This window comes from Podarcis liolepis (genome assembly GCF_965112155.1).
Source record: "Podarcis liolepis genome assembly, chromosome: 8".
NCBI lineage: Eukaryota > Metazoa > Chordata > Lepidosauria > Squamata > Lacertidae > Podarcis > Podarcis liolepis.
In genome coordinates this window covers 59,467,050-59,492,665 of record NC_139560.1, presented here as the reverse complement: position 1 = coordinate 59,492,665, position 25,616 = coordinate 59,467,050, and the positions used below count along the sequence as shown (strand labels likewise).

Sequence of the window (25,616 nt, the reverse complement as noted above, 5' to 3'; positions counted from 1 at the left end):
GCTGAAACCAAACGAAAAGGCAGTTGCGGCACTGTGGGAGTCCAACATTAATTAAAATGGATGAGTATGTATAAGCAGTATATGTATGGATGCCATAGATTTATTTTTCGCTGTACAAACAAGTGTGGTGCAAGGCTATAATTCAGTTCTATATGTTCACAGAGGCACGCGGCACATTATTGCGCAGCCCCATTTGCAAAACCGCACTCCATGTCCCTGTTTTTTTTGTGGCTCGAACCCCATACGGACGCACACTTGGTGCATGCATACATCTCACGGCCCTGCATCTCGACAGATGTTAGCTAATGTGGTTGTAGAAGGTTCACCGTGGTTGCTGCGAGCCCAATAAATCTTCCTCTTAAATGCAGGCACTCCACCATCTCAGCATCTTCAACCTATAATACATTTTAATTACTTGGCTATTCAAATTATACTAAATTAGATCTGCACAGAGTCGTATCACAGATTTCTCAATTTACATTTAATCCACTGCAAACAAAATCATAATAGCAAAAGTGTGGGATTTGGAGGGGAGGGCGGTGCTGGGGAGGCAAGGAGGGAGGGAGACTTCTGTTAGAATTTGCAGGCGTTCCTGAAGTTTGATCCTCTTAAAAATTATTAAGTGACAAAATTACTAGCAGTAAGGTTCTACTTTGCTTCCCCATTAGCCATTTAGGTGACAGCTGCTGCATTACACATAAAGATGAACCATTCCTTGAGGGATGATAGTGGTTCCGCTGTGACACTACTGGCATAAAGCATTATCAGACCATAGCTGTGCTTAGAGCCATCACAGTCTCCTAGGCACCTATCAGTACCCTCATTATCTGCATCACAGAGTGTCTAGAAAGAACACTGCCAGGCTTCACAGCTTTGCAGCTCATTTGAGAAGCGGAAATTAAATGTCCCAGGAGAAAAAACAGGCACATTGTAACGGCACCAGAGCTATACCACCAATAACATGTTGACTGCTGCAGCGCACTGACTTCTGTCTCATTAATTTAATAGGCTCCTGGAAAGGGGGTGGGAAGGGGTGGGGGATGGGAGAAAGAGAGAAGGAACATCTACAAGTAGATTACAGGATGCTGCTCTCATTGCATTCTCATTGTACACTCAGTACCTGAGCACTTAATACTGGGTGTCAGCAGAGTATCAGATCTCGGTTTCATCCGCTGGAAATACTGCATGGTAAAGCAGAAAGGGCACACAGACACAAAGACTGGAGAACAAGGACCCCAAGCACAGGACTGTGGCCACACGCTCCCATTTATTTACTCTGCATCCAGTGTGCTCCCACTGTTGGTTTTGGAAGAGTGTACACACAACAGTAGACACAATCCACATCTAGCCTGCTGTTTCTTATGACATACTGCATGTTGCTGCACTACTCTCCAAACCAGTTTTGGTCCAAACTGAAAAAAAGAATAATGCCCCAGGTGCATTTTAATATGGTAGTGTGTACACAGACATTTTCTGTCCCTGATTCATGCCAAACCTGGCATGTGACCACAGGGCCATCCTTGGAAAGCAGCAGGATAAAAGAATCTGCTTTAGGTGATACCATGAGAGGGGGCAGAAGAAGACTGGGATTGGTATCTTAAGGGCACAGCAAAAATTTATAAGGGTCTTAGCTGGGACTCAGTGGGGAGAGGAGAGGGTCCGTTTGAACTCCACATCAGGCAGAAAGTTGTCTTGGGTCGGAACTGTGTGGCTGTGGCCAAAGCAAAATTTGATTATACAGAACGTAACAGGGTTCTTTTTTTGCTATAGCAAATATATTCATTGAAAGATACAGTATGAGGTGATTAGGAGCTCATTAAAGAGGGATTTGAAACTGTTTTTTGGCAGAACTGTTCCACTGAGATATATAATCTGTGGGATAATCAGCCTCATATAACCAACATGCTTACGGTAAATCTAATTAACACGAAGGGGTTAATACCACAGAGTAAGCTTTCCTGCTAGGCTTAGCAATATCCAGTTCCCCTCACCTTGAGAGGAACTAGGTAATCAATACTTTATTCTCCTTCCACTCTGCCTGAGAAGCTCAGCATATAATGAGGTTTGAGCTGGTTGCTCGAGCTCAAACCGCATGGCTTTCATCAGCCATTCTTGAGTTTCTATACCAAGAATTTAGAAATTTTCACCACTAACCCAAGTTTTAATGCCTGTACAACTTTTCTGAAGCACATGAGTCTGACCTATTGAGAGCTTGTAATTAAAGCATTTTTAAACTTACCAAACTGGTCTTTTTTCTAAGGTAGGGGAAGAGGGAAACCTTGGAACTCACTTGAAAGAGCATATTTTAAAGATCTAACACATGGGTAGGCAAATTAAGGCCCAGGAGCCGGATCCGGACCAATCGGCTTCTAAATACGGTCCGGGAATCAGCATGTTTTTACACGCTTTTGGGTACTTTTATTTAAAATGCATCTCTGGGTTATTTGTGGGGCATAGGAATTTGTTCATCCCCCCCCAAAAAAAATATATATATAGTCCAGCCCACCACAAGGTCTGAGGGACAGTGGACTGGCCTCCTGCTGAAACAGTTTGCTGACCCCTGGTAACAGCCTATATTTCTACACTTTGCTTTGATGCATATTTGGTGACTTTAAATCTCTGCCAGAGTTCTCTCACCAAAGAGTATTTGCCCCAAAGTTGGATCTTGGCATCCAGGAATTCTCCTTTTTTATCTGTTTGTTCCTTGAGCCAACATAATCTGCAGCAGGAGGCATAAAATTTGGCCCTATGAGGGACAACAGAGTTCTTACAGCAGGACTATGAGCACAGCCTTTCACATCTCCAGAAATGCTCATGAGCTGATTTAGACAATCCACAAAGGGTGAAAGGAGTTCCATGATACTGTATCAGCTACTGAAAGCACCCTTTCTTGTGTCCTGGTTATCTGTGACATGGCTAAATGCGCAAGTGGCAACTGCAGCCCTTCACGTTCAGGTGCAGTGCTGTCTCTTCCACATCTTCCACATGAAAACCACCAAACTCATCACAGTTACTTTCAAGACTTCTCCTTGATATAGTAACTTTTGTACCCGCATGTATTCACAACATCAGACTCCGTAACAGGGGCAGGGGGCAGCAATCCTGATGGAAAGGGCCCTGTGAGTAGGTTTATCTTGGTGTGATTCTTAGGAGGTGACTTTCCAGCTCAAGTTATCATGGCAGATCCTCCAAATGTTCCTATTTTCCAGGGACAGTCCTGGATTTACAGAAGCCCTCCTGGTTTCTGATTAGATCCTGAAATGTCCCACTTTTCCTTAGGACGTCCCTATTTTCATCAGAGAAATGTTGGAGGGTATGGAGTTATGGAACTCCCGAGCGAAAGAGATATGTAACTCTACAACCTTTAGAAAATATCTGAAGGCTATAGACATTTTCTTAATGTTTAAAGTTATATTATGTTTTAATATGTTGGAAGCCACCCGGAGCGGTTGGGGCAACCCAGGCAGGTGGATGGGGTATTATTATTATTATTATTATTATTAAATTGGACATCCTTGTTTTCATCAGAGAAATGTTAGAGGGTATGTAATGGAGCAAAGGAATTGGACTCTTACTGTCACAGTCCTCCTAACCCTGTTTTCTCAGAATTAAGTCCCATAGATTTCAATGCCACTTACTTCTAAGCAAACTGTTTTGGAAATGTAAGACCCAAACCCCTTTGAGGCTTTATAATAGAGTTTTTGGTGTATGAAACCATTTCTCATTTGTTCCATTATCTCCCATAACTGGGATTGTAGCAGGCAAAATAAGCGTAGCCTACTGAAAAGGAGAATAGGAATGCCATGCTGGAACAGTAAAGACTACAGAGCAGATTGTAAAGGAAATTTGTGCCTGAGTAATGAAAGCACTGACAGACTCTTATCTCACTTTACAAGCTGTGAGGCTCCAGTATTATAAACTTGATTCATTTCTCTCAAGAAAGGGTCACTTTTTGCACAGACTGCGCCTAAACTTTATACAAGCTTTTTAAAAGGCCATTAAAATAGAGATTTTGGGAAGGACCCAGCAACAAACATCCGCCTGCAGGCAACACACACACACACACAGTGGTACCTCAGGTTACAAACTTAATTCCTTCCGGAGATCCGTTCTTAACCTGAAACTGTTCTTAACCTGAGGTACCACTTTAGCTAATGGGGCCTCCCACTGCCGGAGCACGATTTCTGTTCTCATCCTGAAGCAAAGTTCTTAATCCGAGGTACTATTTATGGGTTAGCAGAGTCTGTAACCTGAAGCGTCTGTAACCTGAAGCATCTGTAACCTGAAGCGTCTGTAACTTTAAGCGACTGTAACCCGAGGTACCACTGTATTTTTTTAAAAAAAAAGGTTTTTCAAAAAAGAATGCAGTCAAGAAGTCACTGGCACCAGCAGTGACTCTGCAGCTCAGACACTTCCAAACCCCTTTCATCCCTCACAAAAGGCCTCTTTTTGTTGTTTCTTTGTTTTGCTGACCTACAATATGGCTGCTGGTGCCTGCTCCTGATAAGCAGTGAGCCATACAGAACTTGTTAGGTTTCCCTCTGTTCAGCCTGCCAGGGCAGAGTCGCAATGTGTGACAAACAAGCAAATAGCAGGTGACACTCCCATTCCTCGCCGCAGTCCAAGAAACCTCAAGTCATACGAGTATTAAAATTTACCCTCCATAGAGCTCTTTCCTGAAATGACTATTAAGCCCTGCTGAAAGCCGATAGCGAAAAGGCGGTCACCTAACCGTGAGCTGCACCGCCAGCCTGCTCAGTAAGGTTGGCGGGAGAAGAAAGGGAAAGAAGAAAGAACTGGCAGTAGTAGCAGAACAGGCACCATCTTTGTCCAATAGGTCTGCACAACTTGCGACCTTTTAAGCCAACCACAAGCCACCAATCATTTATTAAGGCCTATCAGGAGCTTGCAATCCCCTCTTTTGACTTGGCTACTATTCCCCCACCCCCCACCCTTCATTTTTCCTTCTCTTTCTCCACTTCTTTCCATCCACCATCCCTTCCCTGTGGGGTCACAATTTCTCACCAAAAAGCCAGTCTTGGGAATTATAGGGACGTTGTTGTTGTTGTTGTTGTTTAGTCGTGTCCAACTCTTCGTGACCCCATGAACCAGAGCATGCCAGGCCCTCCTGTCTTCCACTGCCTCCCGCAGTTTGGTCAGACTCATGCTGGTTGCTTCGAGAACACTGTCCAACCATCTCGTCCTCTGTCGTCCCCTTCTCCTTGTGCCCTCCATCTTTCCCAACATCAGGGTCTTTTCCAGGGAGTCTTCTCTTCTCATGAGGTGGCCAAAGTATTGGAGTCTCAGCTTCAGGATCTGTCCTTCCAATGAGCACTCAGGGCTGATTTCCTTCAGAATGGATAGGTTTGATCTTCTCGCAGTCCATGGAACTCTTGAGTCTCCTCCAGCACCATAATTCAAAAGCATCAATTCTTCGGCGATCAGCCTTCTTTATGGTCCAGCTCTCACTTCCATACATCACTACTGGGAAAACCATAGGTTTAACTATACGGACCTTTGTTGGCAGAACTACCTAAAACGTATAGAAACTTATTCATATATGCGACTACAGAGGCAAGAATGTTACTTGCCCCAAAAAGGAAAAGAAGAAGTAGTCCCAGCAAAGGAAGAATGTATACAAAAACTTATGGAATATGCAGAAATGGTGAAACTCAATGGAAGTATAAGAAATCAAGATAACAAACTTTTTATACAAGAATGGAATTGGTTTATTGACTATTTTCAGGTAAATTGTAAACAGATAAAAACATTGGCAGGGTTCTTGTATATAACCTGTAGTTTCATAATAATATATATTTAAAGGAATACATGAACAAATTAATTTGGATAAAGAGAATATATTGAAAATAAATTTCAGGAACTGCAGAAAGTGGGAAGGAAGTCAAGTTTTGAAGTGTCAAAATGATTGTAAAATCAGTGAAATGTATAAATCTGAAAAGTATAAATAAAAAGTTTTTTAAAAATTGAAGATGGTTAAAAAACAAAACAAAAACAAAAGCCAGTGCTATTTTTCTAGAAAAAGAGGTGGCAGAACTCGCCCTGAATGCCTCCCTTGTTCTCTTATAATGGCAATGGCATCTACCTGAGTTCTGTTGAGTTCTGGCTAGAAAGAAGCCTGGAACAAAACTATAACACTTCTTGCTGCAGAGGAATCAGCATCTCAGCACAACTGAGGGGGGTCTGACACAACGTCCTGACATACCATGTGTGATGTCACAGGGAGCCAGGGGGTGGAGCTGAATGTCCTCTGAACACTGGGGGGGGCCTGGCCCCCTAAAAAACATGGGAGGAGTGCTTCGGCCCCTAGGAGCCCCCACCTATGGCTTGCTGTCATTTTCCACCTCCCTGATAAAGTATGTGTATTTACAGTACAGTGGTACCTCAGGTTAAGTACTTAATTCGTTCCAGAGGTCCGTACTTAACCTGAAACTGTTCTTAACCTGAAGCACCACTTTAGCTAATGGGGCCTCCTGCTGCTGCACCACCAGAGCATGATTTCTGTTCTCATCCTGAAGCAAAGTTCTTAACCTGAAGCACTATTTCTAGGTTAGCGGAGTCTGTAACCTGAAGCGTATGTAACCTGAAGCATATGTAACCTGAGGTACCACTGTATTTTAAATTGAGATCCACATTATGACTGCCTAGTCTTATTACTGATCAGGGGTGCCAACTTGAATAAAATATGGGGGAGGGATTTGCAAAGTAAGCTCTGCCCCGCATAATCACTCACAAGTCACAGTTCACATACACCATTTGAATGGCAATGCACATCAACTTGGGGGGCAACCCCCTCAAATACTTTGTGGAGGTGGGGGGGCAAAGGGAACCCAGCCCCTAGAAGTTGGCTCCTATGTTACTGATCTTTGTGAAAAATCATACAGAAGCGCATGTTTGGCAAAACTGCTTTAAAAAATTGGTATATTAGTAAATACACACATTGAAATGTAGGTGAATTTCGTGAGAACTTTTTTTTAGAGAAAGAAAATCACAAACTGATGCAAAAATGTGGCAAACTGAACTTAAGATTTAGAAACTGGATTGTACCAACTAAATTCTGTTCAGAGTAGCATGAGACTATTAATTTCAGGGCCATGGGTTTGAGGGCTGGACTCGATGACCCTCGTGGTCCCTTCCAACTCTACCATTCTATGATTCTATGAAACCTATGGACCTAAGTTAGACATGCCGAGCAATTTCAAAGTACATAGTCTGAGAATGACTTACAATGGATTCAATCTGCTAAAACTAACAGATTTTGCCCGTTCCTAACAGAGGATGATCCCATTCATTCCCTGTGCAAATTCAGTTCCCAGTTCCACTGATAGCACTGGTCCAGCTAAATCAATGTCTGCTGCTGTTTCATCATGTATAGGATCTTAATAATGTGCTGGGCACATTCCTAGGTCAAAATCTAATAAAAAGTGTAAGAAATGCTCTCCCCCCCTCCCCCACCACTCCAATCTTGAGAAGTCTCTGGTACTCTCAAATATTTTTTATGTTGCAGAGTGAAAGTGTGAGTGGTTTTCCACAGAAATAACTTGAGAAATAATAATTGTGTGAACTCTGTGACAAGTTCACATCACAGGAATGTGGAATGGAGCTACTACCCGACATGGAACGTCAATTAATAAAACAGTGAATGTACCCTGAATTTTATTCACATTGTAGATGGGAGTTGAACCCAAACCTAATGAAGGAAATAATGTGATCTGTCAAAAAGAAAAGAAAAGAAATGACAGTCCTATTTCTTGATTCACACTAGTACATTTTGAAATGTATTTTACTGGCTTTTCTATTAATAGGTGCATTCACTATGAGCTACTCGGTATATGTTTTCTTTATGAACTGGGGAGGAGTGGGGAGCCTAGTATCTTAAAATCTTTCTCAGGACAAAGGGAGTTAATCATCAATACATTTAAATGGTAATTATTAAATTTTCACTTTCAATCTTCCATTGCGGTGCATTTTTGCATTTTCCTGTCCCTTTCCTTTGAAAATAGGTGCAGAGATCAAGCTGATATTTCTACTTTAAATCTAGAATTGTGTTCCAAACATGAGTACCAGATTTTGTTCCAATGTCTCAGTTTTCAAGGAAATATTGCATTAAAAATAAATAAATATAAAAAGAGTGAATCCCAAATAAATGAGTTTAAATGAAAAGCATAATTTTGTCAGACCAATAAGCTTGTTTGCAAAGAACAGGTCCTGCTTTCTGAAAGCTCGATATGAGAAAATTCACTTATCCGAATATGAATAATTATGCCCAAACATTGCTACACACATGGCTAATTCAGATATCCAAACAGCCAGAGTTTGCCCACTTCTTTACTTGTTTCTGCTTTGCTGGTTGACGGCAGTCATTTTCAGGCAAAAACCATGGAGAGAGGGAAGGGGGAGAGAGAGATCGGATAAATCAGAGAGCGGGATAGATAAGGCAAATAAGTTTTTCCATTGTCTCTCTTTTGTGGTTGGCTGCAGCCATTTCAGGAAGAAACTACGTTAGGAGAGGGGAGAGAGATCACAGATTAGGAATGTTCCCATAGGAAATAATAGAAATTGTCAGCTTGTTATCCGAACACTTGTCTAACAAACAATGTTTTGGGAACACACTGTTTTTGGAACTTGGGACCTGCATGTACTCAGAAATAAGTCTCATTGAGCTGAGTGGATTTACTGCCGTGTAAATGTGCCTAGGACTGAGCCTAAGTCCCATTACTTTCAATGAGTATGTCAAACCATTTCTCTGGTCAAATAATATTATTATTTATAAGATAGACAATGCAACCATCTGCTTGTCTTTGGACACAAATTTGTCTATGTGGATTTTCAATCACAATTCCATTCAAGGCTCGTATTTCTGAAAGAATGTAGAACCCATAAAGCACAAATCTGAGGCATATAATACCAATTTATTGAATGTCAGTGCATACTGACCTCCTATTACAAACACTGGCAGATGGCCACTGCTTCAGTGCTCAAGAATGCTCTGAATAGCAAATCAAGAAGTGACTTAGCTTGGTGTTGCGTGTGTGTGTGTGTGTGTGTGTGTGTGTTGTGTTTGCCTCATCACCATCGCCCATAGCAACACTCATTGGTATCTATATGAACATGGTGACCAGTTCCTTTGCAGCACAACAAAACTATTGGAGGTCCCATGGATACCATATCCTGCTCTGTCAAATCTACCAAGGATCAAGGCTGGCCTGCTGGTGGGAAGAGAGAAGCACATTGGCTGCTTGGCAGAAGTCCTAAGAAAGGAAGCAGCAGCATTAGCCGGTTTCCCATCGGAGCCATGAAAGGCGGCAAAGAATGGTAGTGGTAATTATTTTCATCAAGCGGCTACAGTCCTCAGTCTCACAGAAGGAAGCCCGTGACTAACTACATCCCTAAACTGGTCCCTTCATCTATAGTGCGAGCACATCTTAGCCCCGAAGCAGCCCAGTAGCGAGAGCATACATTAATCTGAGCGCTGACCTTTTCCTAAATGCTTTCCATTGTTAATGCTTTCTTAACTTCATTGCCACCAGCTTCTTCAAAGATTCCACAGAGTTAATGTTTCCATTCCTTTTCATTTGTTGGTAATGATGACCAGGCTCTACACAGCTGTGAGGAGCTGAAAGGAACACGGATAAACATTGCCCACTGTTCTCTTATCTCTGTTCATTCTTTGGCACGGAAGTGGGCCTGTACAGTATGTTGCTGTTCAGAGGATGTGGTGACATTTTCCTTCCATCACTGAAAAAGTTCTTTACAAAGCAAGTTCTCTCCCTCGCTCGCTCTCTCTCTTAAAAAATACAATTTCCTTCAGTGAAAAGCCAGCCCAGTTTTTCCTTGGCATAATGTACATGGCTGCACACTCAAAACGTATCACAGACAAATGGCTAGATCATGCTGAATTATTTTACGATTCAATTATCCCAAGATAGCCAGGGCTCATCTGCAGTCATGATGAGCTAATGCTACTTGTCTTTCTTTCAAGCACGTAGATTTATTCTCGGCTGAAAGGTAGCTGTCGCATTGTTTTGAAGATCTACTTGTACGGACAAAGCACACACCCTCCAACGTTCCTCAGATGAAAACAAGGACATTTCTCTCTCACTGCCCCCAACTGACCCTCCCCAGCCACCCATTTTTGTGTGTGTCCACCCCCACAGAACATTTCCTATCAGATGAAGGGCAAGTGCCATGACCATGACATCAACAGGACACAGTGTGCATGCCCTCTTAACCCCTTAACCCCGATTTGATTTCATTTATTCTTTGGTAGATTTACAAGAAGAAAAACACACATCAATAAATAAATTTTAGAAATGGGCAAGATTGGACATGGGCACACAAAGCAATTATTATTATAAAAAATTAAGACTCCTTGCTACATGTCGCTATTTCAACCACTCAGATACTCTTATACTTTGATAATTATCATTGTGTATGTGTGTGTGTATTGCATTCTGTTAAAATAGGTTTCTCAGTGTAGTGGACAAACAAATACAGTGGTACCTCGAGTTAAGTACTTAATTCGTTCTGGAGGGATGTTCTTAACCTGAAACTGTTCTTAAGCTGAAGCACCACTTTAGCTAATGGGGCCTCCTTCTGCTGCCGTGCCGCCAGAGCACAATTTCCGTTCTCATTCTGAAGCAAAGTTCTTAACCCGAGGTACTATTTCTGGGTTAGCGGAGTATGTAACCTGAAGCGTATGTAACCTGAAGTGTATGTAACCCAAGGTACCACTGTAGATGCACCATGAATCCCACTGCAGAATTCTGTTATTGATAGGATTTCTTACAGAGTGGCCAAAATCCAAAATGGAACATTTCTCTCTGTTTAATTTGTTTCCCCTTTTGTGTGATTTTTTTTTAAAAAAAACAATTTGGCAGCAAGTGAAGAGAGGTTTCCCAGTGTTCTAATTAAAAGCAGTTTCTGAAAGGTTAATCTAATAAATTACAGGATATAGGATTTCACTCTAGTTCTGGATAGTTACGTGAAATTAAAAAAAAAAACCACAGAGAAAAGCAAAGCCAATAGGCCAGGTACGTTAGTGTCTCTCCACTTTTGCTTACCACATGTGGTTTTCCCCAGCATACATGTTCTCATCATTTAAAAATTGGATCGCTGTTTGGACTGCCTGGTAGTGGTTTAGGCACTCGGCAGCCAGGTTTCTTTGGAACTGTGTTAGGATTGTGATCCGTATTACAAATTTAGCAAACACATTCAAATATACCATATGTTTTCTGTATGATTTGCTCCCCCTCCCCATTTATTTTACTAAGTCGAATCCAGCAACAATACTTATTGTTACTTAATTATGTTATTTAAAACATGGGATCTGTTATTATTAACAGTTGTAGCACACTGGATGTTGAATTTGTATTATATATCATTTATTCATTCCTTTTGTGAAACACCTTCCATAATATATCTCCCAAGGGTGATGTATGTTCCATCTTTAGAAACAGCAAAAATGCTTTTGAAAATAGTATAAGAACAACCAAGTACAGGCACCAAAAAAACACAGAACGAAACCCAAAGCAATGACCTTTCCGTCTACTTGGAAAAGCTTGTTGAAACAAAAACATTTTCAATTGTTTCCGGAACATAGAGATAGTGGGAGCCTGTCATATCTCAACAGAACTGCTGCTCCACAGAACAGCAGTAGCCAACTTTGAAAGTCCTGCTCTGAGTTGCTGTAGAGAGGGCTTCTGATATTTTAGGGACTTTACAGGAGACAATCTCCAGCAGAATGCAGTGACCTTGATTGACAGCCAGTGCAAATCCCACGAAAAAGATGTTATCATGTGCTGACGGCAGTTTGCCCACCATAAGCAACCTTGCTTCCACGTTCTGTACATTCTTGTTGAGATATGGAAATGGTTTAGAGATTTCTGCTAAAATACGAAGCAGTATAGTTATATGGCATCCTACACAACATATACTTTTGCAAACAGCAGCCCCCTAGACAGCAGATGCTGTGAGCCCAGAATGTTGGGAAGGTATTGTAGGAGAAAATTGTGAGTGCCATACAACCTGTGCTATCAACCCTACACTAGCCTGCTGCCCCATCACCAGTGCTGAAGTCAGATTCAGCTACCAGTCCAATTGGAAGGGGGACACACATTGTCTTGTCATTTTACCCTAGTGACAAAATGTCCTGAGTTAGCCCTGCACATATCACTTTGCAACGGGAGTGGGGAACCTGCAGCTTTCCAGATGTTGCTGGAACACAGATCTCACCACCCCTATTGACCATGCTGACCTGGGTGGAGGAAAGGTCGAATCCAGCAACACATCTGGAGGGCACCAGGTTCCCCATCCCAGCTTTTTACAACATGCAGGTGTGGTTGCAGTTCCATTCTGCTCATTGCCAAGTATTTTCAATGGACATTTAGCTGATTTTTACAAGAGACAAATAGTTCAGATATTGTACCTGAAGGTGCAGAAGGGGAAAGGGAAATTGCTCCCCCCCCCCCGACTAACCTTCTTATCATTTTCTAGCTCTCTTCTCAATCCTTTCTCCTTTGTCAGCACCTTTCTTGAATTAAAATGCTCAGACCTCCTGAACCCAGGGCTCTAAATGAGGTCTTCCCAGTGCGATCAAAAATGGCACAATTGCTTCCTGAATTTTGAATATAATCCTTATGTTAATTTGCCCAAAATGGCCTTGACCTTTAATGGCATGTTCAACAATGATTTTCAATGTCCTCTGAATCTTAGCACATATTGAAAATTATATTTTGGAGAACAGTCCCCTGCGTCGGACTACCACAGTGTCCCCAAAGCGCCTGAAGCATCCAGATAACAATTACATTAAACTGAATAATTGCAAATGATTTGGAGACTAAAATCTTCCATTTCTAATGCCTTTCAGCATAAGGTTCTGTCTGTACGTTCACACCACGGCACACCTGTTGGAGAAAAAGAAGGCTTGGTGCTCCAAGAAGCTAAGGAAGGGCAGCTGCCAAGCAAGGAATCTTGATTTTCAACAGCAGTGGAAGGAAGTTGTCAGGCAAAAAATCCAGTGAACCTGCAGCCGGATACAAGAAGAAGCAGCCTGTTAGGACCATGAGCTCACTGGGAGAGAGGGAATCCACAGGGAAAGGCTTGAGCATGTGGAAGTGTAGGCCTTGCTGTAGTTTGAGTGGCAGCCGTCATTGTCCCACAATGCCACATAAACTGAAAATTACTAGCTCTGCAGTTCAATAGTATCCATATCCAAAATGCATGCTTTACTGGACTGGGATCCAAACAAATGAAATTAAACGTATTATATAAATAGTTAAAAAAGCAAGATGATTGTATTGACAACAGCCAGCAGCAGTACCAACAACAAAGATCTTCCAGCCTTATTAAAATCTAGCAAGGCTAAAAAGTGAAACGGAACACACTCTCAAATGAACAAATATGCAGGCAATTACATACAAAAAGTTGTCGTCGTGGCTGCCAGGATCAAGCCTCAAATCCGAAAATACAGCTGTAGAATAAAGGCAGATTCTGACCATCAAAACCACATTCAATTATCGTATCTATGTTGTTTCTCGCTTTCTGTGGTTAAGAAGCTATTATTAGGCTCCCTTGATTTCTCTGTTGCTTTTTTCGTTTTCGTTTTTAATAGAAAATCTCCAAGTAATGCCTCTATATCACATTCCCAAAAGCAAATATGGGTTGCAGTCTATTTGATTATTAGTTTCCCAGAACACTCTGTCCAGTCCTGTTTTGTTCTCTTTAATATAAAGCACAGACTTTGGCTGAACCCACATGAAGCACTGCCCTAATTCCCGTCCCCCCACCCCACCTCTCCATGCCAGCAATAATCATGCCACTTACCCAAGACTGCTCTGAGATGCAGAACAATACCCTTAACCAGGATTAAATGGGTGGACACGGAAAACATTTCCTTGAAACACAAACAGGTTCACTCCCTTGTCCTAATGGTTAGAAAATTGCACAGCAAGCCTCTTGTCTGTAGTCAGGTTAACAATCAGTTTAGTTTTTTTCCAGGCTAGATTAGCCACCGAAATGGGAGGAGAGCTGGTAATGAATGTATCTTTAAACAGGTGGAGTAAACACTGGCGCAGGATAAGAAAGTGAGTAGGTTACAGAGTAAATGGAAGGCAGTACCCAAGAGATCTCTTTTGTCCCTGTTCTTACTCTGATAGAGACTGTTTACTTCAAGGTGTGTGTAGCGTTCTCTGGGATTTTCCTCAAGACGCCAAGAAATGTGACTGAGGTGTGTGACACAGGTGTGTGTAGGTATCTAGGTACAAAACCACTCCCCAAAGGGCAAACTGTGTGTGTGTTTTATAGGAGGCTGCTATGTTGTTGTTTTCCAGCCACCTTTAAGCCAAATTACTATTATTAGTATTACTACTACTACTACTATTTTGTACCCCACCCATCTGACTGGGTTGTCCCAGCCACTCTGGGCAGCTTCCAGCATGTATACAAACACAGTAAAACCTTAAACCTTAAAAAGCTTCCCTATACAAGGCTGCCGTCAGATGTCTCATAAAAGATATAAAATTACTCATCTCCTTGACATCTGCTGGGAGGGCGTTCCACAGGAAGGGTGCTACTACTGAGAAGGCCCTCTGCCTGCTTCCCTGTAGCTTCACTTGCAAATCCATTGCATATGTCTTGTCTTTTATCATCACCAAAGTAAATGTGGAATAAAGTTTGTTATTTAAAGAGCAACATCCATGAAAGATGACACAGGTAAAAAAAAAAGAGAAAGAAAGAGGATGGGGGAGCTAACTACTGGACAGTACCAAGAATGGTGCCATCAAACCACTATTGATTATTTATATTTTAGTCTTATGAGCCACTGTGGCAGGGAATAATTGTGAAGGCAAAACCCCTCACTTGTTGCATTGGGCTAACATCAACAATGTAAGTCACTGTCCATGCTGAATGTGCATTGCAGCACACAGGAACTTCAATGGGACTTAGCACATACCTAACCATATAGGTGTGTTCCTTTTGCCTGGCTTGGGAGAACAGCTTCACACATTACATTAAGTGGGTCAACAAATGTCTGTTGTGTTTGATGGCTTTCATTGATTAAGAACAAAGTGAAGAATTAGCTCACTGTCCTGCAGTTAAAAGCTGATTACGTGTCCTAGAGTGCCTTATATTAGGATGAGGAGCAGAATGACCCACAACTGGCATTTCAGTCAACAGTAGCTGTCTGCCAATATATCGTTCACTACATTGACTCTCCAGCATTGAGTTCTGTCTGCAGAGTGAATCAGTGTTGCAGGCTGAAAACCTATGCACTACCAAGTGACATAAATAAATCCCACCGAAGTTAATAGAACTGAAGCTGTCAAAAGGTGCATGGGATTCTGACTGCAGTCATGCTACTAGTGTGTTGTTGTTGTTTTTACACATTACTCCAGCTAATGAAGCTTTGAGTGCACATCTACCTCATCCCCATGTTTTCTTGGCATGCATAAGGCAAACTTTTCCCGTGCACATCTTATTGAATGTTTGGCAATCTGCATATAACCCGTTTAAGTTCATTAATATTGAAACATCCAAAGTTGCTTTCAAAGCAAAATTGGAAATTATGTCTGGTAAACATCTATGATGATTCTCCCTCCCCACCCCTTTTTGCTGCATTCAAGTTACCTGCTGCTCCTCTGCCCTGAATTTAACACCATTCTGCTTCCTTGCTGAGAGTAAAGAAGTGATCGTGTAATCAGTAACTCACAGCAGCATTTTTATATCAGGATTTCTCTTTTTCTTCCCCCCTCCCTCTCTTGAAGCATGTAAAAGGTTCTTTTCTTGTAGGCAGATGGACAGAGCTTGGAGGACTGTGTTTAGTAGAGAGAAACCAGATTTGAAAACTTTTAACAGCCGGCATGGTATCTGGTTCATTTTCTATCAAAATGAGTTCATTATCGTTAATTTCTGCCAACTGCCAATCAGTCCTTCCAATCACATCTCAAATTAGGTTAGTTGGGGGGGGGAGTTTTCTTCTTCTTCAAGACTCCCCCCCTCATAACTCATCATTATTGCACTTCAAGAATCTTCCTAGGAATATTCTTGCAGTATAATATTGCTATAATAGAATAGAATAGATTCTTTATTGTCATTACACAAGTGCAACATTGCACAAAGTGAAACGAAATTGGATAACCAATACAGAATTCCACCCCCACGGATCATTCATTAAGCTCATTAGGCACTTTACACAACCATCTCAAATTGACCATTAATAGTTAAAATAAGCAAGAATGAGAAACAGGGAACTTTTCTGCAACCATGCCTGTAATGTTTCTGAGTCTGCCCTAAGAGTCCTGATTCCATGATTTTGGTAGTTTCAGTGTACCAACTCTGTAGCAGTTCCAACCTGGTTTTGGCTATTGTTCAGCTTCTCTCAACAGGCTGGACCTGGGCAAGCAAAAATGAAAGATTTTAGTGGTCATCACTCTGTAGTTCTTCAAGGATGTTCAGCAGCACATTCAATGAATATGTATGGAAGTACCGGGGCATTAAACTCTGCCTCCCCAGCGTACTGGCATGACCTGAACGGTTTCATCTGAACACAGTTGTGCACATGGGAGCATTCAAATCAGTGAGCATAGGTCAAGAACCAAGTGCTGTTTCTCCATTCGTGCCATCTGTAAGCACTTATATTTCCAGTTTGCATAGCTCATTTATTTCCAGTTTATTGGGGACACATACACACAAAACAACTGGTTTCACAGCTGAAAATCAAACCACAGGGTGCTCTCAAAGTCTTTGCTCCCTTTTGTCTTGTTCCTTTGTACACTCACTTCTTGTTTTTTACCATAGGTTCCCAGAGGACTTGGCAATTTGTGATGTAGTCTATGCTTACTATGTCTCCCCACTAATCCAGACCCTGAGACTCACAGGTTGGGGACCGAGTGATATCATGGTGAATGCTACCACCTTATTCTGCTATTCCAGCTCCTTGCTTCTTAAACAAGAATACAGCTTTCCTGCCTGGAAAACAGGAATGGAACAGCACATGAAAGGACAAGGGAGAGGGGAGGAGGGAAACCATGAGCCAGCAGTGCATACTCCCAATAACCAAACTATAGTTTGGCATAAACCACTGTTTATTGCAAACAGCATCCTTGGAGGCAAACAGGACTTGGGGGAGTGTGCCAGCTATGGGCAGGAAACATTACAGATCAGGGTCCTGTAGCTGCTTTTTCTTCAAAATAAAAGTAGCGAATATATGCACACGTTTCTCAAAAGCATGAAACACAATCAGTAGTTAGGCCTCTTGTTGAGCTTAAAGTCATATTCACACCATATATTTAATCACACACACAACTTTAACATGCACGGTTTATCCAAAAGAATCCAGGGAACTGTAGTTTACACCTCATAGAGCCACAAGCACCTTTAACAAACCATAGTTTCCAGGATTATTTGGGAGGGGACCCATGACTGTTATTATTGTTATTTATTATTGTTGTTGTTGTTTAGTTGTGTCCTACTCTTCGTGACCCCATGGACCAGAGCACGCCAGGCACTCCTGTCTTCCACTGCCTCCCACAGTTTGGTCAAACTCAAGCTGGTAGCTTCGAGAACACTGTTCAACCATCTCGTCCTCTGTCGTCCCCTTCTTCTTGTGCCCTCAATCTTTCCCAACATCAGGGTCTTTTCCAGGGAGTCTTCTCTTTGAGGTGGTCAAAGTATTGGAGCCTCAGCTTCAGGATCTGTCCTCCCAGTGAGCACTCAGGGCTGATTTCCTTCAGAATGGATAGGTTTGATCTTCTCGCAGTCCATGGGACTCTCAAGAGTCTCCTCCAGCACCATAATTCAAAAGCATCAATTCTTCGGCGATCAGCCTTCTTTATGGTCCAGCTCTCACTTCCATACATCACTACTGGGAAAACCATAGCTTTAACTATACGGACCTTTGTTGGCAAGGGGATGTCTCTGCTTTTTAAGATGCTGTCTAAATTTATTATTTAGTAAATTTGTATACCACCCGTCATCCGAAGATCTCATAAAAAATACAGAATAAAACCACAAAGTGCATAATAAAAACAAGAACAAATAAAACAATAACCCTCCTCTCACAAACACATTTAAAAGGACATAGACTGTTGGGCAAAGGTTTAAAGAGGATTGAGTTCTCCTGTCATCTAAAGATGTATAAGGAAGGTGTCAGTCGAACCTCCCTGGGAAGAGCATTCCACAAACAGGGAGCCATGGCAGAAAAGGCCCTTTCTCGTGTTGCCACCCTCTAGACCTCTCATGAAGGAGGCACGCAAAACTGGGCCTCAGATTATGATTGCAGTGTCTGGGTCAGTTTATATGGGAAGAGGCAGTCCTTGAGGTATGGTGGTCCTGAGCGCTTTGAATTGGGCCCAGAAACTAACTGGCAGCCAATGCAGTTATTAAATTATTTGTATAGATACACAAAGATGGCTTGCTAAAGCCATGTGGTATTGGCTTGGACGTGGAGCAACCAACCCAAATGTCCTTCCTGGTACAAAAAGGTGGAAAGTGAGAGAACAAAGAGTTAGGTAGCCCTTCCCTCCAAGGTGAGGGAGTGTGACCTAGCTAAGCCTAGAAGAACAGCTTCCTCTATTGTCTTAACCCCTTCATGCATTAATTAGAGTTAAGCATGTTGGTTGCATGAGGCTGGTTATATCCCACAGAAATTTCTAAAAATCACCTGACATTTTCAGAGGGAGGGCTGTGGCCTGGTTGCCCCAGTGGACCAGCTTCCACTACACCATGGGGATTGCAGTTCCCATGACAAAAATAATGTCTCAATTGGCTCTCGCACATCAGTGTATTCTCAGTTTTATGCTTGGTTCCACGCAGCGAGAGCTGAAGTCCTGTTCAGGTATTCTTAAATTCTACCTGTGTCAGGGCTGTGCAGATTGAGTGGGAAAGTCTAAAGATGAATTGGGCTCCAATGTGTTGGAAGTGTAAAGAGAAGGAAGGCATGTTTTATCATTTATGGTGGAATTGTAAAACAATTAAAAATTATTGGGAAATGATATATAATGAAATGAAAAAATATATATATTTAAGATAACCTTTGTCAAAAGCCCAGAAGCTTTTGCGTTAGGAATTTTAGGTCAAGATTTACCAAAAGGTAAACAAAAACTTTTTATGTATGCCACAACTGCAGCAAGGATGTTATTGGCACAAAGATGGAAAAGCGATGAAATACCAACTAAACAAGAATGGCAAGAAAAACTTATGGAATATGCTGAAATGGCAAAATTAACTGAGAGACTTCGAAATAAGGACAAAAAATCCTTCAAGAAAGACTGGGAACCATTTTCGGCCTACATACAGAATCAATGCAAAGACTAGAACATTAGCAGGTTTTGAATAATCATCTACAATGAGCAAAAGTTATATAATTTATAAGTTAAAATATAAAAAAGAAGGGGAAAAGGTAATATACAGGAATGATATTATAGTCATACCTCGGGTTGAAGTTGCTTCAGGTTGAGCGCTTTCGGGTTGCGCTCTGCAGCAACCCAGAAGTAACGGAACACCCAGAAGTTACTTCTGGGTTTCGCCGCTCGCGCATGCTCAGGCAGTCAAAATGACGTCACGCGCATGCGCGGAAGCAGCGAATCGTGACCCGCACACTCGCAGACGCGCAGACGCGAGTTGCATTCGCTTCAGGATGTGAACAGGGCTCCAGAACGGATCCCATTCGCATCCTGAGGTACCACTGTATTGTGAAAAAAACCAGAGAAGGAGGCAGAGGGAAATTTTGAAATTGTGAATAATAATAATTGTTGTGATGTAATATTGGGGGGAAATGGAAAATTGAATTAAAAAATTTATAAATAAAGAGGAATTGTAAGTACATTGATCAAACATATTTATAGTCCTCCACGTGATCAGGGACTCTGACTGAGCAAGTTTCCCAAGTGCAGTGAGAACTGTAAGAACATTCAGCCAAATGCACTTAGAATTATCCTTCAAATCTTCCCACTCACCCCAGAAAGCTCAGGGGCAAAGAGGTTGGGTCTAACTGACACAGCCTTGTACCCCTTCCATGGATAGAATTTTTTTAAAATGCCTGAACAGGGGCTTAAGTTGTCCTCTTGAATATGCGAAGCCGTAAATCAGAGGTTTGCCACCAGCTCTTGCTCCTTCTACATCACTGTGCAACATTACAAGGAAGAAGCCGTCTGAGAAACAACCGAGGCAAACAATCTGCAACAGTGATGCATCCTTGATAGCAGCTCCATGCAAGCTAGCGATCCAAGAGCGGCTGCGGTTTGCCATGTGCAAAAAAGAAAAAAGCAGCAAGTCACAAGGGTTAGCATGCAAACCGGTCTGGGAAATTAGCTCTCGTTTCATCACAAATGAAAGGGAGCCTGCCATTGCAAGCAAGAAGAAGAAGAAGAAGAAGAAAAGGTGAATTATCCCAGCATATTGTTTTCTTTAAAGGAGAAGGAGAAAAACACAGAGTCGGTTTTGATGAGCTCAAATTCGCAGCAAAGCTTTTTAATATTTCCTGAGGTCCTAATCAAAGAAGAATCTTTGTCCCACGGGGAAATGTAAGATGAAAGAAGCTGACAGTGATGCCCACTCTACCTTGCCTCTATGGTGCTTTCCCCACCCCCACCTTCCTTGTGTACACACTACTAAAAATATCTTTGCGGGTAAGAATTGGCACTGGGATATTAATGAAAAGGCACAAACAAATGCATAAACACACACACACACACAGTCCGTCGCAGAACACAGCAGACCACCTTTAAAATTTTAACATCTATTAAATTAAAATCAAGGAAATTGACACGGATCGCATGAAAAAAGATAGAGCACCTCCAGCCTATGCCAACTAAAAATAAGAATTATTAATGAAGCTCAGCTTTTCTTCCGCTGTGCACATTAATTATTTATGATAATAATACTCCACACTGCCATATTAAAAGAATTTTCTTTTTCCCAGCTTCCCGGAAAGCTCCATCTTCAGGAACCTTCAACACGTTAAAGCCCACAAAAGAATGCCTCCCTTTCAGTGTATTTATTATACTGGAAGATGAATATAGACTTGGGTTATTAAACTGGAATGAAAAACACATCTTATTAAAAACTTACATGGTGATTTTTATTCTCACTAGTTTCATATAAACTTAATGATGCAGACTGCATTTTTATGCTCATCTATTTTAAAATGGTGCCTGAAGCAAAGGGGGTGGGGGGGTGGATAAAGCTTCCATTAATGCCAGTTTGGTGTTTCAAATACAATTTGATGTAATTTACGTCAAATATATGTGAACAGAGAAGGGTAATTTTGAAAGCCGTTTCTGGCTTTAGATGTAGGCTAGCTCATAGCAGCAATTTGTTGGCATAAGTTCTCCGCAGAATGCGGGGGGCAGGGGGAGAGGAATCTGAATTATTTTGCATAGGATAAAGCAAAAATTGAACATTGGTTGCCGCCCCCCACTGGAATACCCAGTGTATATTATGTTATTTTAAAGATTAGTTCAGCCATTATTCATGTTTATAACCCTAGAATATTATGGAACTCATTTAATATATGAACACTGTCAGGTGTATAAGTGGTAGAGAAGCTGAACTTCCCATTAGTGAATGCTATGGAAAGTCTACAGTATATAGTTATGCAGAGCAGTGATATTAAAGTTGTTGTTGGTTATGTCGGAATTTTTATTAAAGAGAATTTGTATACCACTTAATTAGAAATAAAACCTCAAAGCTTTTTAATGACTCAGATCTATAGAAGATCGGCCATCTTTGTTCCACTTAAACAAATGAGACTTTTAGACAATTAACTTGTTCCATTTATTTCAGCAAGTCTTGAGCCCATGAAAAGTGGAGTATAGCAAAATCCACAAACAATCAGAAATAGTTAAAATATACAGACAAATTTTGGTTAAAAACTCATCGTCCCTTTAATAGATGTGTCCTAATTTTAATGGCTAAAGCATGGTATTTGGCCAGCTATATTTTCTGCAGTCTTATGAGTTGGAATCTGCCATTAAAATTGAAACATAGGGTTCACCTGAATTGCCAAGCGCAGCGAAAGTACTGAAGAGATATTTCATATTTCCCAATAAAAATTACAGTGTAGAACAGGGTTTCCCAAACTTGGGTGTTTTTGGACTTCATTTTTTTGATTTAATTTATTATAACATATAAAACACATACATTTACACAATACACATACACAACACACTACCTTATTTTCATAGCATAAAACATACCTACATTACTCTATATCATACCTACCTATACTATACATATCAACATACCTACACACCTACCCCACACGGATACCCACCAAGTGACTTGACTTCCAGCCGTTCTTGTTATGCTACTTTATTTTTCCAACTAGCTTAAACTCATTTCATTATTTCTTTGATCTCTTCTTCTATCTTAACCTTACTCTCCTTTCACTCTAATCATTTTCTGGATTCACTCAGTTTTTGGACTTCAATTCCCATCATCCCTGACCACTGCCCCTGCTAGCTAGGGATGATGGGAGTTGTGGTCCAAAAACAGCTGGACACCCAAGTTTGGGAAAAGCTGGAAGAACATGAGCCAATGTCCCAACTGAGCAGCTTTCACAAGGACAGTCCCTCAAATGCCAAGTCAGTATGATAAAATTGACCAGCCACAACTTCTGGTTCACCTCTGAAGGAGGCATGAAGTCCTTGCTGCTCATGCTCAGAACGCGGCACAGGTGACAGGATGAGCTGTGGGAGGGGCACAGGGCAGATCCCACAGATACTTTCCTAGGTTATCTAAACTTTCATAGGTTATCTATTTTTGTGGCTGCTCTTGCTATCTCACCACCAGGAAATGACAAATTTGTCAATTTCAGTCTCTCAGTTTCTCTTCTTCCCCTCCCTTAAGTTCAGTTTACCACATTTCTGCAGCTTGCAGTTTAAAATTAAAGGCCTGATGACAATTTTTCAGCATTTTTGTGTTCATTGCTCCTCATATACACCGTTTTGCCTGTGAACAGTGGAGGCTGGTCCATTGCTCCACTAACCCCAGTCTGCTCACAGCCTATCACCACTTGCCTGACCTACCTCCAGTCCAGAGGGCGGCACTGCCTGTCACCTTCCTTCTCCATAATCTCAGTGCTGCCATTGCAGAACTCTGTGGGGGAAGGGGGGAACCTAGATTCGCTAGCACCACGGTCATTCTGTTGCCCTCCCTGGCTTCTTCTGCCCTACCAGTCCCAATGAGCAGCAGCCGTCCTTGCCAAAGACACATATTTTTGCAAGCAGTGTTACCTAATATGGGACATTTTTGTATGTTATTTCCACTTATAAGCATTTTATACACACTTTTGCAAAATTCGTACATTTTTGTACACATTATTTCGTCAGAGTTTTGCATTGCAAAATTCAGAGAAGAGTGAATTTTAGTTGCATTTTGGTTTGAAAAATGCAAACCGAACTGAAATCCTTTCCCATCCTTCATCACCACTTGGAGGCATTTTCCCTGCAGTAGTTGCATGCTCAGACCAAGAAACCTCCCCCCTAAATAAATTCACACTTGACTCAAAATTTTGGTTTGGTTTTTGGCAAAATTTAGGCCACAACTTTATTGATTACAGAAAGTGACTGGTTGCATAGGCTCTGGTTCGACTAGCTCCCTGTCATGGAGATAGTGCTGACCCAGGGCACCAGCATAGGTCAGCCAAGGGTGAACACCTGAATAAGCGGAAAGCCGGGCACGGGCTAACTCCGCCACCCAAATGTCCCCCTGGACTCAGGCACGGGCACAACCCCCTCACAGGGGTTGACCAAACCATCAAGTCCCTGGATTCCTTTAATGAAATACCCTTCACATAGGGATGGCGAGAGCGTTCTCCCACCCCTATCACTTGATCCAGAGCCTATCCGCAACCTTACAAGTTGTGATGATTTGCTATGCGGCAGGCAAAACCCAAATGGCAACAGCCAATCAGCCAAATGGGGAAAATTCCTGCCGTGCCCCTGTCCCAACGACAGACGACACAAGATGGCATAGCAAGGTCAAGCGCAACAAGCCCTAAAAGTAGGGAGAGGTGGGCAGGTGTTCTGAATGCATGCGCTGAAAGAGGAAGCTCTGGGTCGCGTGCATGGGCATAAATAGGTCCCTTGAACCGTTTGGGCTGTGTCCCATTGGCCAGATTGTACCCAGCTTTGAGGGACCTACCAATCAGGTGTTGTGGCTTACCAAATGTTCCCACCCACAACACAGGGTGTCGGCTGTCCAGGTCTCACCACAATATGTGCCCTCTTTAAGGGAGGACCCGATTTATCAAACTGAGAGGCCTCCTGTACGAACTGTACAATGCCTAGAAGATGGACCTGTGCAGGGCATGCTGAATTGCTGAGGATGTGAATTCAGTTGCAGTCTTCTGCTGCATTCATCATTTCAGCCTTAGGTAGACTGGAGAGACCAAGGAGAAACTGAATTCCTGCTGACACAGGGGCTGATTTTAGCTTACAAGATGAAAGAATAAATAGAGCATGTACACTTTATGAATAAAGTTGCTCTTTGATCAACAGGACAGGAATCTTCAGAACTACACTACTGGCAGAAATAAAATCTGGAGCTACACACAAAACCTGAAGCCTGTTTAACTTTCACTGCAACTAAACAATGTTAGTAGCAAGCATAATGGATTGAATCCTCAGCCGGTGTGTGAAACAGTTAAGCACTTGCTCCATTGGCTGGGACCCCTATTATACAAACTGTATTACTGCAGCCAAATGTTCCAGCCTGCTCCAATCTAGCACATCTGTTACAACATATAACTGATTGGTCAGAACAAATTATGACAGCAGAACAAGTGACCCGAAAATGAAAATGCTGGTTACAAATATTGTATGTGTATATATATTTATCAGAGAAAAGAAAATCATCTTTACTTGTTGGACAATTACTGTCAAGTTGATAGTTATCAGTGCAGCTTATGCATTTAATTCCCCACCCCCAGCCAGCATTATCTCTTGCATTGCACAGTGCTGATCTTACTTAAAAGCATTTTTAAAAATATTTATTTTGAGAACTTCCAACGCTGCCTTTCAGAACACAATGTCTTCCTCGAGATGGTTCACAGTAAATATAAAAACAATGTTAAAATGGCACCGATATCCAAAACATTTAACCAAAAGAGCAGCATGAGAACACATCAACAGAGTCTTGGTTCGATCAAGATTATCATCATATGTAGTTTGACCCTATGGATCTTCTTTGTTAATGTCACTAGTGGATGGTGTGGTAGAAAGGCAGTGCTTACTGGTTTTCCTGACGGTTGAGTTGCTACTGCTTACTGAGGGGTGGAGTGGCATGAAGGTCAGCATGGTACAACTGCACTCATGGAGCCAATCCAGAGCTCCTGACAGCGCATTTGCACCATGCCAAGCTTCCTGCTACCTCATTTCTCTCTTTTTCCTTCCAGTAAGCAGCAGCAACTTGGGAGATCAAATGGGCAAAGCCTCCATGCCACACCATCCACTACTTGTCAGTGTATCTACAATGTATTTATTTACCTAAGCCTTTTATATGTTTCTTTAATGTCAACTCTATTGTAGTGTCAAACTGTTTTTCAGTTTGCTCTGCCTCAGCCAGTCCTTCCAAGCTGACAGTGTTTCAAGATTTGT

General features: G+C 41.8%; 1 long non-coding RNA gene across 3 annotated transcripts; it reads right to left on the bottom strand.

Annotated features, from left to right (window-relative positions):
* Positions 1-8,174: 8,174 nt before the first annotated feature.
* Positions 8,175-14,292, bottom strand: LOC310714059. 3 transcript variants are annotated; one of them, XR_014529560.1, is made up of 4 exons: positions 13,843-14,292; positions 12,924-13,042; positions 9,496-9,634; positions 8,175-8,515 (listed from the first exon to the last, which is right to left on the bottom strand). It is a non-coding gene; the product is annotated as an uncharacterized lncRNA (long non-coding RNA). The 3 variants fall into 3 exon arrangements; XR_014529562.1 differs by lacking the exon at positions 13,843-14,292 and adding an exon at positions 13,438-13,716; XR_014529561.1 differs by lacking the exon at positions 13,843-14,292 and having other exon boundaries at positions 12,924-13,716.
* Positions 14,293-25,616: the final 11,324 nt, after the last annotated feature.